This window comes from Rhipicephalus sanguineus, chromosome 4 (genome assembly GCF_013339695.2).
Source record: "Rhipicephalus sanguineus isolate Rsan-2018 chromosome 4, BIME_Rsan_1.4, whole genome shotgun sequence".
NCBI lineage: Eukaryota > Metazoa > Arthropoda > Arachnida > Ixodida > Ixodidae > Rhipicephalus > Rhipicephalus sanguineus.
The window spans coordinates 9270148-9287226 of NC_051179.1; the positions used below are offsets into that span (position 1 = coordinate 9270148).

Consider the following 17079-nt stretch of genomic DNA (forward strand, 5'->3'; position numbering starts at 1 on the left):
GATAACCCATCGCGGCGACCGCGCGCAATGTGCGCTCACTGTAAACAGACAGTGCCCGTAAACAATCCTTTGCTTTCTTTTCATCCATGATTATTGTTTTTACTGTAAAGACTTCTCTGGTTTCTAAAGTATTCAGACATGCGCAGGAGGGCTTCCTCGTGGTGTTCTCGTAGAGCGCCGACAGCCAAACATATGGGGAGTGCGTCGGCGTTATCCTACCTAGCACGCGAGAGAGACGTGTCCGAGAAAGGGCGACTCCGTAACTCCTCGCCCCCCCCCCCCCCCCCCCAATACTACAGTGAACAATATAACCCATTAAGTATGGTGTCCCTGGGGGACACTATTCTTTGACTATTCTATCATTCTTTGACTCGTCCTATTCCTGCTGTTCATTAATGGTACTGTAAATATCGAGGGCAATAAGAAAATAATAATGTATGCCGATGACACAAACGTATGTTTCGCAGGTTCACACGTACGTAGCCAGGGGCGTATCCAGAAACCTTTATCGGGGGGGGGGGGGGGTGCACGGGCGCGGTGTGCCCCCCCCCCCCCTGGCTACGCCACTGATGTGAACTAATAAAAAGGCCAACGTATGGATGAACAAGCAAAATATATGGTTAAACCCACACAAACTTCAATTGGACATCCCTAAAGCAAAGCGCATGTTCTTCAAACCTGAAGGAGTAACTCACATTCCCTGAACCCTAATTTACTTCCAGGGCAGCGAGATTCAGCGAACAACAATAAAATTCCTAGAAGTTCGATTCCAAGAACAACTTTCTTGGTCCCCTCCCACTGGTACGATAAAGAAAGATCTTTCCAGGAGAATCGGCATTTTAAATAGACTAAGGTTCAACAAATATCAAGCTACAAATTTACTATGCTCTAGTGCATTCATGACTAACGTACTGTTCCTTCATTCTCTTCTAATCCTCAAAAGCACTCGATCCTATTTGAAAAGCTACAAAATATTGCCTATCAAACAGTTATACAGACACAAGCAATGCCTAGAGATACTACGTCAGTATAGAATAAATACATCACTATTCTTGGATACATATGTGAAACAAACGCCGCAAGAGCAACACAGGAACTTAATATACAGACCTAGATCACGCACAAAGTAGGGTGAGCAATGATTAACATCACGAATACCAGACATCCTAAACCAACACCAAACTATACTACATTTACTGGACGGTGGAGAGGAGCTTAATATACAGACCCAGATCACACACAAACTATGGTGAGCAATGATTAACATCACGAATACCAGACATCCTAAACCAACACCAAACTATACTACATTTGCTGGAAGGACAGGAGCTTCATATACAGACCCAGATCACACACAAACTATGGTGAGCAATGATTATCATCACGAATACCAGACATCCTAAACCAACACCAAACTATACTACATTTACCGGCCGATGTACAGGAGCTTAATATACAGATCCAGATCACGCACAAACTATGGTGAGCAATGATTAGCATACGAATACCAGACATCCTAAACCAACACCAAACTATACTACATTTGCTGGGCGATGGACAGGAGCCTAATATACAGACCAAGATCACGCACAAACTATGGTGAGCAATGATTAACATCACGAATACCAGACATCCTAAACCAACACCAAACTATACTACATTTGCTGGAAGGACAGGAGCTTCATATACAGACCCAGATCACACACAAACTATGGTGAGCAATGATTATCATCACGAATACCAGACATCCTAAACCAACACCAAACTATACTACATTTACCGGCCGATGTACAGGAGCTTAATATACAGATCCAGATCACGCACAAACTATGGTGAGCAATGATTAGCATACGAATACCAGACATCCTAAACCAACACCAAACTATACTACATTTGCTGGGCGATGGACAGGAGCCTAATATACAGACCAAGATCACGCACAAACTATGGTGAGCAATGATTAACATCACGAATACCAGACATCCTAAACCAACACCAAACCATACTACATTTACTGGAAGGACAGCAGCTTAATAAACAGACCTAGATCACGCACAAACTATGGTGAGCAATGATTAACATCACAAATACCAGACCTCCTAAACCAACACCAAACTATACTACATTTACTGGACGATGGACAGGAGCTTAATACACAGACCCAGATCACACACAAACTATGATGAGCAATGATTAACATACGAATACCAGACATCCTAAACCAACACCAAGCTATACTACATTTACTGGACGATGGACAGGAGCTTAATATACAGACCCAGATCACGCACAAACTATGGTGAGCAATGATTAACATCACGAATACCAGACATCCTAAACCAACACCAAACTATACTACATTTACTGGACGGTGGAGAGGAGCTTAATATACAGACCCAGATCACACACAAACTATGGTGAGCAATGATCAACATCACGAATACCAGACATCCTAAACCAACACCAAACTATGCTACAATTACTGGACGGTGGAGAGGAGCTTAATATACAGACCCAGATCACACACAAACTATGGTGAGCAATGATTAACATCACGAATACCAGACATCCTAAACCAACACCAAACTATACTACATTTACTGGACGGTGGAGAGGAGCTTAATATACAGACCCAGATCACGCACAAACTATGGTGAGCAATGATTAGCATACGAATACCAGACATCCTAAACCAACACCAAACTATACTACATTTACTGGACGATGGACAGGAGCTTAATATACAGACCCAGATCACGCACAAACTATGGTGAGCAATGATTAGCATACGAATACCAGACATCCTAAACCAACACCAAACTATACTACATTTACTGGACGATGGACAGGAGCTTAATATACAGACCAAGATCACACACAAACTATGGTGAGCAATGATTAACATCACGAATACCAGACATCCTAAACCAACACCAAACCATACTACATTTACTGGAAGGACAGGAGCTTTACAGACCTAGATCACGCACAAACTATGGTGAGCAATGATTAACATCACGAATACCAGACATCCTAAACCAACACCAAACTACACTACATTTACTGGACGATGGACAGGAGCTTAAAGGGACCGACAACCAACTTTTGTGGTACCCGTTTTCTTGAGTGCAATGGGAAGCTTACCGGTCAGAGCTTCTAATCACGGAGTGGTAACGCGGAGAACGCCGTAAAACATTTGTAATCAGAGTTTTTCGATCTGCAGCGATTATGCAGTCTTAATATCACATGCTGCAAACAGTGAGAGGTGAGCGCGATAGCGATTATACGCCAGCAGTGGTGACAAGTTATGCCCTAAGTATGAAAAGGCAATGTTACGTTTGCAAAGCCTGCGGTGCCGCGACTACTGCTTTCTAGCCTATTAAATTATTTTACAATAGTTATAGCTTTTTCCTGGGGCTTCTTATAGAAGTACTTTGGCCGTACACAGGTCGCTTTATCACATTTTAGTCAAGCCAAGCTAAGCCTTCGAAAGCGAAACAAGTGGTAGGATACACTAGCAGTGCTGTTCATGATGTGGTAGCAATCCTCCACAGAACAGTAAGTCGATGGCATTTTGCGAGCAGCAGCGCAAACTCGCATGCTACTCTTCAAAAGTCCGATACGACGAGAGTCGAGCTACGCGGGAAACGCCGCCGCGCGCATGCGCCGCAGCCTCCGTTTCACTGGAAGCCACGAAAGCAGCGCCGCATCTCATGCTTTACTTCTTTTACCTTAGAAACAAACGGGAATTGACAATAACATACACATTCAAATTTTCAGCCCTCGTTCTGGTGCGTGTAAAAGCATTAGACTACGTACAACAAAGTGCTTAAGACTGCATACGTCTCGTTCATGGCGCTCGCGCTAGGCTGCACGACATACCGGTTTTTGTTACTTTTAAACGCGATTTAAAAATATAAATCCTACTCAGATCGCGAAAAGTATTCTGGAATCTGTCACTATAATTCACGGCCTTTTCATTTCCACCAGGATCTAATCACCCGTTCTGGCCAGTTGTCGGTCCCTTTAATATAGAGACCCAGATCACTCACAAACTATGGTGAGCAATGATTATCATCACGAATACCAGACATCCTAAACCAACACCAAACCTTCAAAACTTCATCTAGATCATTAAAAAAATAACAAGAGAACTTGATGAACAAAGCGATTCTTTCCTTTATTTTTAAAACCTTGAAATCACTGATGTGTTGTATTTTTTACACCATGTTTACTATTGTCTAATGGTCTATTACTATAACCTAACTTGTCCTGTAGAGCATAAGTATGTCCTTGTAAAGATGATTTTTTTTTTATTAATTTGATTGTAAGCCTGAATTTGTGAGTATCGCCACCACTCTAAATGAGAGCCGTGTTTATACTCTTGCTCACCGTACTTGCAGTTGAGTCAAGAGGTATTTTTTATTGTAAGCACGCACTTGTTGTATTGCCACCACTCTAACAAGAGCTCTATTTACATTTTTGTGCTCTCTACTCGCAGTTCTGTTTAATCTTGGAATCCGTGAAGAATGATATGTACTGTTGTGTCCTCTGCTTATAGTGCTTGCTGGTGTGTTTCTTCTGCTTTGCTGCCAGGGTCACACGACCCAGTCAGGCAATTACTCAGCCTTTAGTCATGTCCCCTAAGGCAATTTTGTAACAATTTTGCCTTTAATGAACCAAGCCAAACCAAACACCGAAAGGCAGCACAGACGCTTCCAATATGTGCGTGCGTCAGTTACAGTGCTCAAATATGGCAAACGACCTTGTGACAATGGTCGTCCGCCATATTACAGACGTCGGTGTGATGCCACATGACAATTAGTATGTATAGGAAGAACCAAAATGCACGCAGTGTGGACCTGCACGAGGCTCACTCTACGAGCGCGGTCGAATGAGGACGCGACGCTCCTGTGCACACCGCAACGGGTTGCGGCATAGGATGGGGTACAGGATGCGGCACAGTGCAACCGTCAAGGCTTGCTGCAAGACTGATCGAGAAAGTGTGCGTGTCGGCTAACCAAAGGAAGGGTATATCGAGCGTGCAACCAAGAAGTTTGTTGCAGGACTCAAAAAGGAAGCATTGAATTTGGAGAGAAATTAATCCTCGTGTGGGAATAAAATCCAGGGCAGTTGCTCCTGTAAAGGAGCCAATTAAGAGGCTTGGCTGCTCACAGAAATATCAATCAAGCACTTGGAGCTCACACATTATGCCTCGAAAAATCCACTAAATATAAAGCACAAGTATCAAATAGTTCCTTTCCCACATTTCTGTCCACAATGTTGAAATTACTAAGGCGAAAGCCTTATATGGCTCATGAGGCGAAAAATCCGTCGCTGCGGCTCACTGTCACGTCACGGCATCAGCGTGAAGTCAGCAGTGCCATATATGCGTCACGAAATTTTTCCGTGTATGCAGATGGCCGAAAGCAGGCGCCCAGTGGGGTGAAAGCTAGTCACCTATCGACACCCGCAACCACAGTATTAGCACTGCCCACGTTGGCCTGTTTTCTTTTCTTTAATGTCGAAGGCCACCGAAGATTTGATGTAGAACTCCCAGCTCGCCTCTCCTCCCCCCCCCCCCCCCCCTCTTCCCCGCCGCTCCGCGACTCGCGTAATGCGCCTGCCAACCATACACTGCATGCTTCAGGCACCGCGCAGCATAAGCAACATGTTCACGTAAAAAGGAGGCGTGCCAGTCGCACAACGAAACGGCCGTCGACCAATACACAGGCCGTAAAGCTAAGCCTAAATGCTCGTGTAGCCCACAGCCGGCACGAAGCGACGCCTCTTACGCATATCAAAGCACTCTTTGCGCGCTTTGATTACAAAACTGAGCAGTGGGAAATCACCGTGTATGAACTGTACCACCTAAACGCCGACGCGCCATGAGTCACGAATAAAGCGCCGGCGTGCCCGTTAAAGGGACACTAAAGAGAAACGATGAATCGGTTTAGATCAGTAAATCGTGCTCTGAGAACTCTAATATCGTTAATTTCGCCATCATAGGTTTATTAATATAGGAGGAAATCAACTACAAAGTTTCACTTTTAAATTTCGCGCCGAAATCTCTCCGCGTGACGTCACGGATTTCAAAGTGTATTTGTCGTATTTTGACGCCATTGGCTCAACAAAATTACCCCAAACTTGGTATGTTAAGTCTATGGCCCCCTCAGAGGACAATGTACTTCATTTCTACCCATTAGGAACTACGTAGTCCCTAGTAGGCGCCATCAAAACATGTGACGTCACGGCGAATGGTGCGGAAACTTGAAGGTGGCGTCGCAACCCACATTTTTTTTTTTTTTTTCGCGTGTTCTCTCGTTTACTAAGCGTCTTCTCGCAGCAAGCGTGGCGTTTTTGGTATCGTGAAAGAGTACTTTACTAATATGAGAAAAATCGCTTTGCTCTTTAGAGTCCCTTTAATGTCGCTTGAACTGGTTTGAACGCTCACGAGCATGAATTACCCGCGTTCCACGCGTTCTGTCACCATGGGTCCGCAAATCATGCAAGTTTCATGGCGCGCACTAGACGACGTCTTTAGTGCTTCTACCACGTGGGTCTCTCGCTACTCTATGTGCGGATGCGGCGTGCGATGGCTTCATTAGACAGTTATAGTTTAGCGTTAGCGTGATAGCGGGGCTTAAGGGAATAGCGTTACCGTGCCGCAAACGTTGGTTGCAGAAAGCGTGTTTTAGTTAAGCGGGATAGCGTTTACGTGCCCAAGCCGGGACGGTGGCGCCACCTAGCGAAGGGTGAATGCGTTAAAAAAAAGTGAAAAGAACAAAACCAAGAATGCTTGCCTGTATCCCTGCACGCAGCAATATATTACTCCTCTTTTCAGTGAAAATAAAAGTAAATAACTATGAACTAAGCACCAAAAGCGAAAATTTTCATGTTGCAGGCTTGTTTACACCGATCTTCTAGATAGGCCTAGGGACGTTCGAAATAGGAAGCGATCTCAAAAACTACGCCGAGTTATCCGTAATACCGTGTCGTCGAAGCTACCTGAAGGCAAGCGAAGCCATTTCGCACAGTCGTTTGCTACGAAAGAAGTGGATCCGTCCACATTAACGCTAAATTCAGTTCGAAGCGGGCGTCGAAAACCGCCGCCATGTTTTACGTACACTACGTTAACCACGCAAACACTCTAACGCTAAATCTGAAAAATAGCGTGCGTACCGTAAACGCTGCGGGTCGTCTACGGTACTGCGCATGCGCACTTCGATCCCGCTATTCCGTTAAACCCGCTAAACTATAACTGTCTATTAAATGCAATGCAAGTTTGCTTGTCTAAATAAATTAGTTGCTAATGGGGGTAAAACGGGAGCGGGTTGCATTCGTCCTGGTCGCTCGCGGAACCTAGTTTGAGAACCCATGTGGATCATCGCGGAGACGCGTCGCATGCAGCAATCTAGTTGACGCCGCGTTGACGCAACAAGGTACTCACTCACGGCAAACGCGCGCATAGGTAACTACACGCAGCAGCGTCGACACGAAAACCGCAGCAACCGGAGGAATACGCTACGCACAACAAAGAACCCGATAGTCAACAGTGCTACGCATGCCCCTAGGTAGTTTTCGCTAAGCGAAAGTAGAACAGTAGGGCAAGAACACAAAGCCTAGCAAGTAGAAGCAGCACGCTCGGGAACGGCAGCACATTTTTGCGGGGTGACGCCTACTTACACCAGTCCAGAGGAGATTATGGCGGCACCATGGGAGCCTTCATTAGACAGGTGCATAGAAGAAACACGCTTGGGCGCGTCTATGTTCTGCGAACGTCTTATTTTCCTGGTATTCCTGGCGCTGCTTGGAAAATAGTTTTAACTCGGCCATATTTCCCCACTGAAGCTGACGTGGGCATCAGAATTGTTGCTTTTGAGGCTGTTTTGGAGCAGCTCGGCGCAATTCTTGCGGTTTTTATGCTTTTGGAGCAGCTTGGCGCAGGAAAACGGGATCCTATGAAAAATGCGCAATATGCGCAGCTGTCTCACCCCTGCGCTTGGTTTTAGCGCGAGTCTTTGCAGTCTGAAAATCCGTGTCATGTCTGTGACTGTCTATGGTTTAACTCTAACCTCTCTAGAATCAACGTAGAAACAACCTAGCATCACCTAGCTAAAGCCTAGCAGTGACCTAGAAGCAACCTAAAAAAAACCTGCATCGCGGCTGCGAGAAGACCCCGAAGCGATGGAAGGCCTACGTTAGCGACGACATGCAGGTAGGTCTGTGAGAGGTGCGAAAGCTTGGTTTCAGCGCGAGTTTCTGTCTCTGGAGATTGGACATCCGTGTCGTGTCTGTGACTGTGTGTGGTTTAACTCGCACCTCTCTGCGCTGAGAATAAACGCAGAAACAACCTAGCATCACCTAGCTAAAGCCTAGCAGTGACCTAGAAGCAACCTAAAAAAACCTGCATCACCTAGCGGCTGCGAGAAGACCCCGAAGCGATGGAAGACCTACGTCAATGACATGCCGGTAGAGAGAGTGAGAGGTGCGAAGGCTCGGTTTCAGCGAGAGTTTCTGTCTCTGGAGTTTGGACATCCGTGTCGTGTCTGACTGGGTGTGGTTTAACTCGCACCTCTCTGCGCTGAGAATCAACGTAGAAACAACCCATGGCGTCACCTAGCTAAAGCCTAGCAACGACCTTGAAGCAACCTAGAAACAACCTGCATCACCTAGCTAAGGCCTAGAAACAACCTAATAAACAACCAGATTATTCTTCAGAATCGCCCAGTTTCGCTGTTTCAAGGCTTGCGCGGCCTAGTGCGAGCTTCGCCAATTTTTTAGATGCGAAGCATCTTATTTGCCGCGAGATCAGGCTACAGGTGGCAGCACCGTCGCCGCGCCAGTGCGGATAGGTGGTTGTCGGCGCGTATGCAAACGCACACAACAGCGCTTCGTTGTGAGCGATTTGACCCGATTTCCGGCAAACAAAATGCGTTGACTGCAGCTTTCTGGTAATATGTGCGCTCTTCATTCCCGAATTAAAGCACGAAGCGCGCCGAACGTTACTATTACTTGTGTGAGAAGCGCATTCTGCCAACGAACGGGGTTGTTCTCCTTCGGCAACAGTCGCCGTTTCGCAATGGATGACGTTTTCGTTTTATTTGTACATGTTCAGCTTGTGTTCCAGCTACTACGCACTGCTGTAGCGCGACTGAATTAAGTATTTACTTGTTCATCTGGATACCCCCCAACAAAAAGAAAGCCCATATTCCTGCACGATGAGTTCAAATAGCACTTCGTGCACTGCGTGCTCAAATATCCATCCGCATTTGGGAGATTTGGGAACCTGGAAATTTGGGAGATTCGTAAAGCAGGAGCAAGTGGGGATAGCGAAAAAAGAAATCTGGCATACGCTTTTGTCTATTGTTTCTCAGGGCCGCAGAAACTCCATACACAGCAGCTCCAAATGATTGCGAATAATCTTTTAGACGTCTGCGATCATACTAGTACTCGTAATTGCACGGCGCGTGCACGAATGAGTAATTAAGTAATCCCTGACAATTAAGTAATCCCTAATGAATAATTAAGTAAATTAAGTAATCCCTGACAGCTAGTACTAATAGCCCCTTCTAAATCTGTGTCCTTTTCCGCAGGACGCCAGTGTACCGCGGCAAAAGTGGCTTACAAAGCGTTCTGCACGCAATAAAACAAGCATAAGGAAATTTGAGAACCACTGCCCCTTTTTATTGCGATAACAATTTATGGACACTCTCGACTGGTTTTTGCCGTCATGTCCCGTATAAAGTCCAAATTGATAACATCCCCCCGCGCACAGTATGCTCTACCGCGGGTAAAAGCGCACGAGTGCGGGCGACGAACAAGGCTGAAGCAGAGATCAAACGAGCCATCCCATCTCCGTCGCTCGGAGGGCGCATGTGATAACACCACTCCGTTCGGGAGGCCTGCCGTCGAAGCAGAGGAAACGCTCCGCCCATCTTGAACGAGAATGAAAAAACGCGAGGGGAAGGGGGGGGGAGTCGCTCGAGCAGCAACTTTGATTCTAAGGGCGCGGTCGCTGGCGCGCGCGCTATCTCGGCAGCCATCAGCGGGCGGCTCGTATACCCTTCTACGTGCTGTGCTTTCAATGCAGACACACTGTGCAGAAAGAGTATCTTTCCCTGGAGCGGCCGTATTGTCTTACACCAGCGTTTTGTAGAGTAACGCGACATAGGATACAAGAGTTTGCTGCCAGCCTCACTTCGTATCACATTACAATGTGTTGCTATCGCATTCATTGCTTTGTCCTTGCGGTGAAACTGCGACTTTTTTCTTTTCTTTCGCGGGGGGGGGGGGGGTAGGGTCTACGCGTCTGTATTTGATGATGATGCCCACACTACAGATGACTAACGCGGCCTTTATTTCTCGCTAAAATTAACGCAACTGAGAAAATTTTGAAGCTGGTCGGGCATTTTGACGCAGCGTGGCGCGATTTCAACAAATTTCACGGTTTTGGCTCAGCTTGGCGCAAAAATAAGGAATTGTATCAAATTGGCGCAATCGGCGCAGCTGTTGCCCCCTTGCTAGTGGTTTGCGTCATCGGCCACAAAAAGAGCGAAATATGTGTACGTGTGAATTTTCAATCCAGTGACGCTAAGGCTTTTGCCTTTGGGTCTTCTTAACGATAGTGTAAGAGACCCCGTAGAATTCTTCTGCGACTATGGGTAGCCTCTAGAATTTTATGCAGTCAGGCTTCCATTTAGGTACAGGTAATATAGTAAGAAGGCTTAAATGCCTCAAAACCACTATTTGAACTAGTATAAAATTACGTAGTATAGAAGTATGCACCAGATACTTTTATACTATGTCGTTGGAAAAGTCTGTAGGCAAAGAAAGAGCATAAACAAGTGTAGAAACACTAAGTCGAGCTAGTCAATGAAATCACTATGGCCAAATAATGCAGGCAAACATGTACATGAGGAAGGGACAAGACAGGGCACTACAGTCACTTTTAATAAATTAAAGCACACTTGCACTAAGAAACAGAAACAAATACCCAGAACTTGGCCTGATATATGACTGCAACAAAGAAGCAAAGTGCCAGCTTGACGCTCCCAGACAGGGGAATAATGTGAGCTGGGAAGCGGAACATTTATAAAAACACATCATCTTCAAACACACAGGAATGCTCTTTGTGACAGGAGTGGAACGAGACAATGTAAATAAGTTAAATGTATCTATGTACATAGAGGCACAGGGTAAATATTTTGAGAAAAAAGTGGAACAGGTTGTGCACGAGAATAAATAAGCTCTTCTTAAATAGTGCAGTTTTCATTTGTTGCACGTCCTAAAATCAAGAATATATCACACAATCCAAAATGGTTACACAGAGTAATCTCTCATGATAAAACATTATGTAACATAACCACCAAACTGTGTGGGAACTCTTTCACAATTGACAACAAACTCAGCCCCACGACATGCACAAACTCAGGCACATAACTGGCTGCCTTTTACATAAATGCAGGCTGGTCTAGTTGCACATCAGAATCTTCGATCACTGCAGCTCAAGGAAACTAGATATAAAACTGACCAAATTCTCGCAAAATGTTAGATTGATTCAACTACTGCACTTTGATGGCAGTGTGTTAAGCTGCATTAAAGGGGCCCTGCAACACGTTTTCAGCATGGTCAGAAAACGCTGCTGATAGGTAATCGAGGCACCCGAGAACACGCGAGCCAAACATTATAGCGCAGCACGTGGCCTGGGGTTTACAATAAATTCTCAGTCAGCTAAAAAGCGCTTCCTTTTCTCTGGACAAAAATGATGCTTACGGCGTCACTGCCACTAGCTACGCCATCGGCCGATTTGTACATGGCGCGCTCGGTAGTTACTGCGGCCGTCGCGAGAGGCCGTCACTTGCCCCCGCGCGCGATCGCACTGAAAGTACTTCGCACGTTCGAAGGAGAAAAAATAAGAAAAAGTGCTCAAGGTCACGAGGTGCGCGTGACGTACCTTCTTCCCCCGTGCCACCCCTCGCTGCTTAGCTTCCAGCGCTTTATTCAGGACGAGAGAAGAGAGAAAGCAATTACAGCCTGCAATAAATCTTTGTAACTCCGCTTGTACTGGACGGATTCTAAAAATTTTTGCAGAGGTCAGTTCGTGAGGAAATACGCTCCTTTAATGAAGCCATTCCATGGCTACTTGGTTGGAAAAGTGTTGCAGGCCCCTTTAGTGAATAACATTCCTGTGATAGCAAAGTCTCATATCACAAAAGACATGTGCCACACGTGCTTGTTCCTGCAGAAGCTTGCAGTGATGGCACTGACATCACCTCAAATCTAGTTAATTATTTATTAACAAAGCGGGACTACACTGCATTTTAAAAGGACCAAGGACGCAGAAAGTTACAAAACAGTTCTTGCATAGGAACGGCCCAAATTTGGGAATTCAAATGTAAATTGCAGGTATACACACTAAGGTTTAAATGGGAAATTTAGCTCTCACTTTCCTCAGTAATAAACAATTTCTGCTAAATGTATAAAAATAAGGTGTTGAAAAAAATACTTTGGCAGTCTAGATAAACTGATTGTTGCTCTTTGCTGTAAGCTACATCTGTGTGCACATTCTCCGCAACACAACCTATCATCCCCTTATGCAAACCAGGTTTCTTGTGTGCACTCAAGACATTGGCAGCACCAGGGCTACCACCCACTGCCATGGCCAAGGTAAACAACAACCGACACTACAGCACCACATGCGTAATGCAAATGCTCTTTAGACTGCCAGCTGCCTTAAGTTGTTTCTTGTCCACCTTATTTTGATATCTGAATTAACACAAGCCGTTTTCCCAATTCTTCCTAAGACTTCCATATCTGTTGGCTTTGCATGTTGAGACTAACAAAAAATTTTAAAAACTCAGTCTCGCCCTTTTTCTCATTTATTTTGTACTTTCCCAGCATCACTTTCAAATTTACAAGTGGCGAAACTGGAACAAGCAAGTGTTACAAGAAAGTGCAGCCTTCCTTTACAATGAGATTGCATAGAGAAGCACACTTTTATATGGTCTTTTGCTTACAGATATGTTTAAGCTAATTTATCAGACTGAAGTGTTCCATGTGCAACTTGTGAATCAAAGCAAAATAGCCCGAGTCTCCAACAACTAGCCCTCTACCAGCTAGGCAGGCACATGGCCAAGAACTTCGTTCACACACAGCACAGCACAGACAAAAAAGCAAGCTTGGAAAAGACGCGTATCGAAACAGTGCGAGTGCATCAAGTAGACAACGCAATTACTGGAGACACAGAAGTTCGAAAATGTGGAATGCACAGAGCACAGTGGTCCCAAATGAACTGAATGGACAGTGCATACTGCAAATTACAATGAAATATATTCACCACCATAATTCAGGTTGTTGCAAAATGTGACATGAGGCTCTCAATTATACTTATGATGGGAAGTATTTAGACAAACTAAAGAGCCTTTCTTTCAGGTTAAGCAAGATGGAAAAGCAGATGTGCATTCCAAATGCCTTTGTTTTAAATATATAGATACATCTCGTGTTTCACACATGGCAACTGAAGTCCTCACCTGCCACAGCAAATATGCTGTCATTAAAAATAACGCATATTTTTACCCCTTTCTACTGATTTAGTAATCCCTCTTGAGGGAAAAAAAGATGTTGTATTTAGTGTTCCTTTATCATGTGGAAAACGGTACATTGGACAGACCAGTAGGTGCCTTACCTCACGTTTACGCAAGCATAATTACAATAATAAGCACATTTGTCACCCTGGCAACTTAGCGACCCACCGCAACAGGTGCAAATGTCAGCCAGACTTCAAGGGCACCACAGTGGTATCGCGATCTAAAGACACGAGGGAACGAGAGATTATTGAAGCCTTCACGATGCGCAACATCGGCGAAGACAAGTGTGTTAGTGCACCATCGATTCATTTGACCGATGATGAGGTGTCATTTTTACAAGGAATTTAGATATTAGACGGGCACAGATTTGATTATGTGACGCAGATGGTTGTCCTCCTGTTGTGGGCTTTGCCCATGCTATCAGTTCTTTCTTTCTTTCACCCAGTATACAAGTGTGATGTTCTCATCAAATAAACAGTTGTTAGTTTGCGCTCGTGCGTGTACTACCTGTTGTTTTTCAGTCTGTCTTCGTGTTCAAAAACAGCGCGTCGCAAGTGTTAACATAAAATAATCCCTCTTTATTTAAGTCTATAACAAACTGAAGGAGGACCAATGAAACTTATTTTCTGCTGAAGCTTTCTCTACACGCTGTTAGATAAGGCAGCTTAATGGGTAATCTGAGTCATTAATTACAGTCCATGGAGCGGCAGTACCCCATTGGATAGCTTTGTGCTGCAAGAAATGGCACTTAAATAATACAAATTTAAGACGCACTTTCGGACTTACTCCAGCACGCAACCGATATTCAGACAATGAATCTTGATGTTAATGGGTGGCCGAGCTACAACTGCAGTCATGGCTGTGAACTAGAGAGACATCAAGTTAATCATTTCCGCTGAACAACGAAGATAATGTACGGCAGTGAAATCCTAGTGGTTGCAGCTCTTGTGTAGACAGATGTTAACCATACAATGCATTCAATATGCATTTTCAAATATTAAGATGCACGTTGTTTTTAACAAGTTCCTAGCAACAAGCGTAGCTTCCAAATGAAGGTAGCATAAAAATTCCTATTCTATAAAAAATTGTGATCTGTATAAAGTGTCAGTTCTCATGCATTTAGCAATAAGAGAATAAAGACCTTTGTTCCAGGTAGCCACATTCATAGAGGACTGACACCGTGAGGCAGGGGTGTTGCCACGATATCATTAGGTGGTGTAGGTGTGTGTCCAACTTATACACCCATCCCCCTTTTGCATTTTCTACCATCAATGAGCCAACGTCTATTACGTGGCGTGTACTCAGCATCAACCCCCTAAATCTCTTAATATTAAGGGTAAGGAGCAGTGGGAGGATGCGATGTGCAGCTCGGTGGCCCAGGATTCTGGATTGGGCCAAGAGGGTAGTGGAGAGGCCCCTCCCTCTATCACCGTCCTTTTGGGTTTTTCACTTCCTCCAACCAGCCATGCTCATGCTGAGGGCACAAAAACATGCTATGTATTTCTGCATTACACACATAATCAGCTCATATGCAACACACATCTTGTACCTTATACAGTAGGCTCTCAATAACTCAAACTCTGATCATTCAAACTTTCGGATAAATCAAACAAATTTTTAATTTTCTCATCGGCCCGCTATGTTTTCAATGCATACTAAAGCCACTTAATTCAATCTGCCTCAGCGCATAAGTTCGGTTAATTCATACTTTTTGCTTGTCCATGCCAGAAAATATTTGCTGCCTTTGTAACTTCTAGCTGAACATCCGCATTTTCACGTCACTAACATTCACAAATAATGCTGATTGCCCGCCTACGAAGCACCCAAACAACCATAGGATGAAAGAAGAAGAAAAAAAAGTTCAGGAGCACTATCGGGAAAATGGGTGTGCGTGCATGCCTGACGTACTACTATTGCACAGCGCTCCCTCACCCACAAGATTAGCAGCGTAACACTTCAATTGCTACAGGCAACGACGACGGTCATGCATTCATATCCAGGTAGCAATGAAACATGGCAATGTGAAATGATGAGTCACCTCGATAAAAGATCAGATTGCCATATCAGGAACGGATCGAAAGAGCATCAATTACTGGAAAGTGACTTGTACAAATACGCATGCGACTGGTGCGCCTTCTACAGTTGCATTTCTGGGCGCTCGCCGGCACAGAGTTTCTGATGTACGACACTGCCACAGATATCTGTGAGCCATAACAATCTTTGCTTGAAAAAAAGAACCGAGACTGTTAGGCCTTATAATGTGCTGCATATTTCTTTAACACTTTCGTGACTGCACCTATTCTCATCGATAGTATGTTATCGATGACTTCAAGTTCAAATTTTGGCGCTCTCTAAGCGGTTCTGGACAGCTAATGCCATTTAAAGGGTATTAGAGGCAGTATTTTATCAGTTTCACTTTTAAGTTTCTTTTTTCCACGGCGGGGGAACTTTTAAGGCTCCTTCACAGTTGGGGAGGTGAGCGCTCGTGGTTTTGGTTATGGCGTCGACGTTGCTCGCGGGTGCTCCACGAAAACTGTGAATTTCAATGGATTCTGATGAATCTGAGCGTCAGTCTCTGGATGATGGTAGCAGTACAGACACGGAAGATGACTGATTCGTCAGACTTCAGTACGGACAGCGATAGTGCATCAAACTGTCCCGGAACATCAGCAGGTATCCGCCGGATGTTTCACTCTCTCCTCGGGCCGCTTTATCGCTGCTGTGCGTTGATGTAAACATATTCCGTGCGTACTAAAGGTCACAGCTCTTATTTGCAAGACGTCAACTTCGTTCGGGCAGGAGCATTCAGCACTGGCTGCAGAAAGAGCAGTTCTCTCCGTGAAGGCGGCACGGAGTGGACCTTGACATAGCGCTCTGGAGTGCCATGCGGCGGCTTCTTTGTGTTGTTTTTCACTGCAGAAGCATGCGTCGATGTACATTTTCAAAAAGCCAACCAACAGTGAAAGGGACGTATCCTGGCAGGAGGTCACTGAGGAGGAGATGCGCATGTTCATTGGACTTCTGGTGTACACGGGAATTATCCAAATCCAGCGCCTGCATTGCCATTAGAGTCGATGACACATACTTCCAGGCCTTATTCCACCGTCAGTGATGCCACGGAAAATGTTGTTGCTTGCCTTCTCGAGTGTCTCTGATCCGGAGAAGATGACCGCCACATCCCAAGGGAAGTTTCACCGTGTGTCTTCTCTACTGCAACAGATGAACGATTCATCCACGCTTTTTTCAACCTTGTCAGAACCTTTCAGTGGATGAGAAAATGGTGAAATCTAAAGGTCAGTCTGGTATTCTGCAGTATATGAGGGATGAAGTGGTCAAATGGGAATACAAATTATGGGTTTTGGCAGATTTGGAAATGGGATATAGTGTTCATTTCAACATATAGTACATGGGAAGGCACCTCAGGGTGCCCAGCACCCAACCACAAAAAAATTGAAAAATACCAGAACTGCAAACTATGCTACGAAGAAAG

The 17079-nt window shown here is 44.9% G+C and overlaps 1 protein-coding gene across 2 annotated transcripts in view; it reads right to left on the minus strand.

Moving 5' to 3' along the window:
* Positions 1-10934: 10934 nt before the first annotated feature.
* Positions 10935-17079, minus strand: part of LOC119389344 (LIM domain kinase 1) — a 74648-nt gene continuing 68503 nt past the window's right edge. The window contains exon 13 of one of the 2 annotated variants that reach the window (XM_049414404.1): positions 10935-16799. The gene's annotated coding sequence lies outside the window, so the exon portion shown is untranslated. The remainder of the gene's footprint in view (positions 16800-17079) is intronic. The other variant, XM_049414403.1, reaches the window with a different exon arrangement.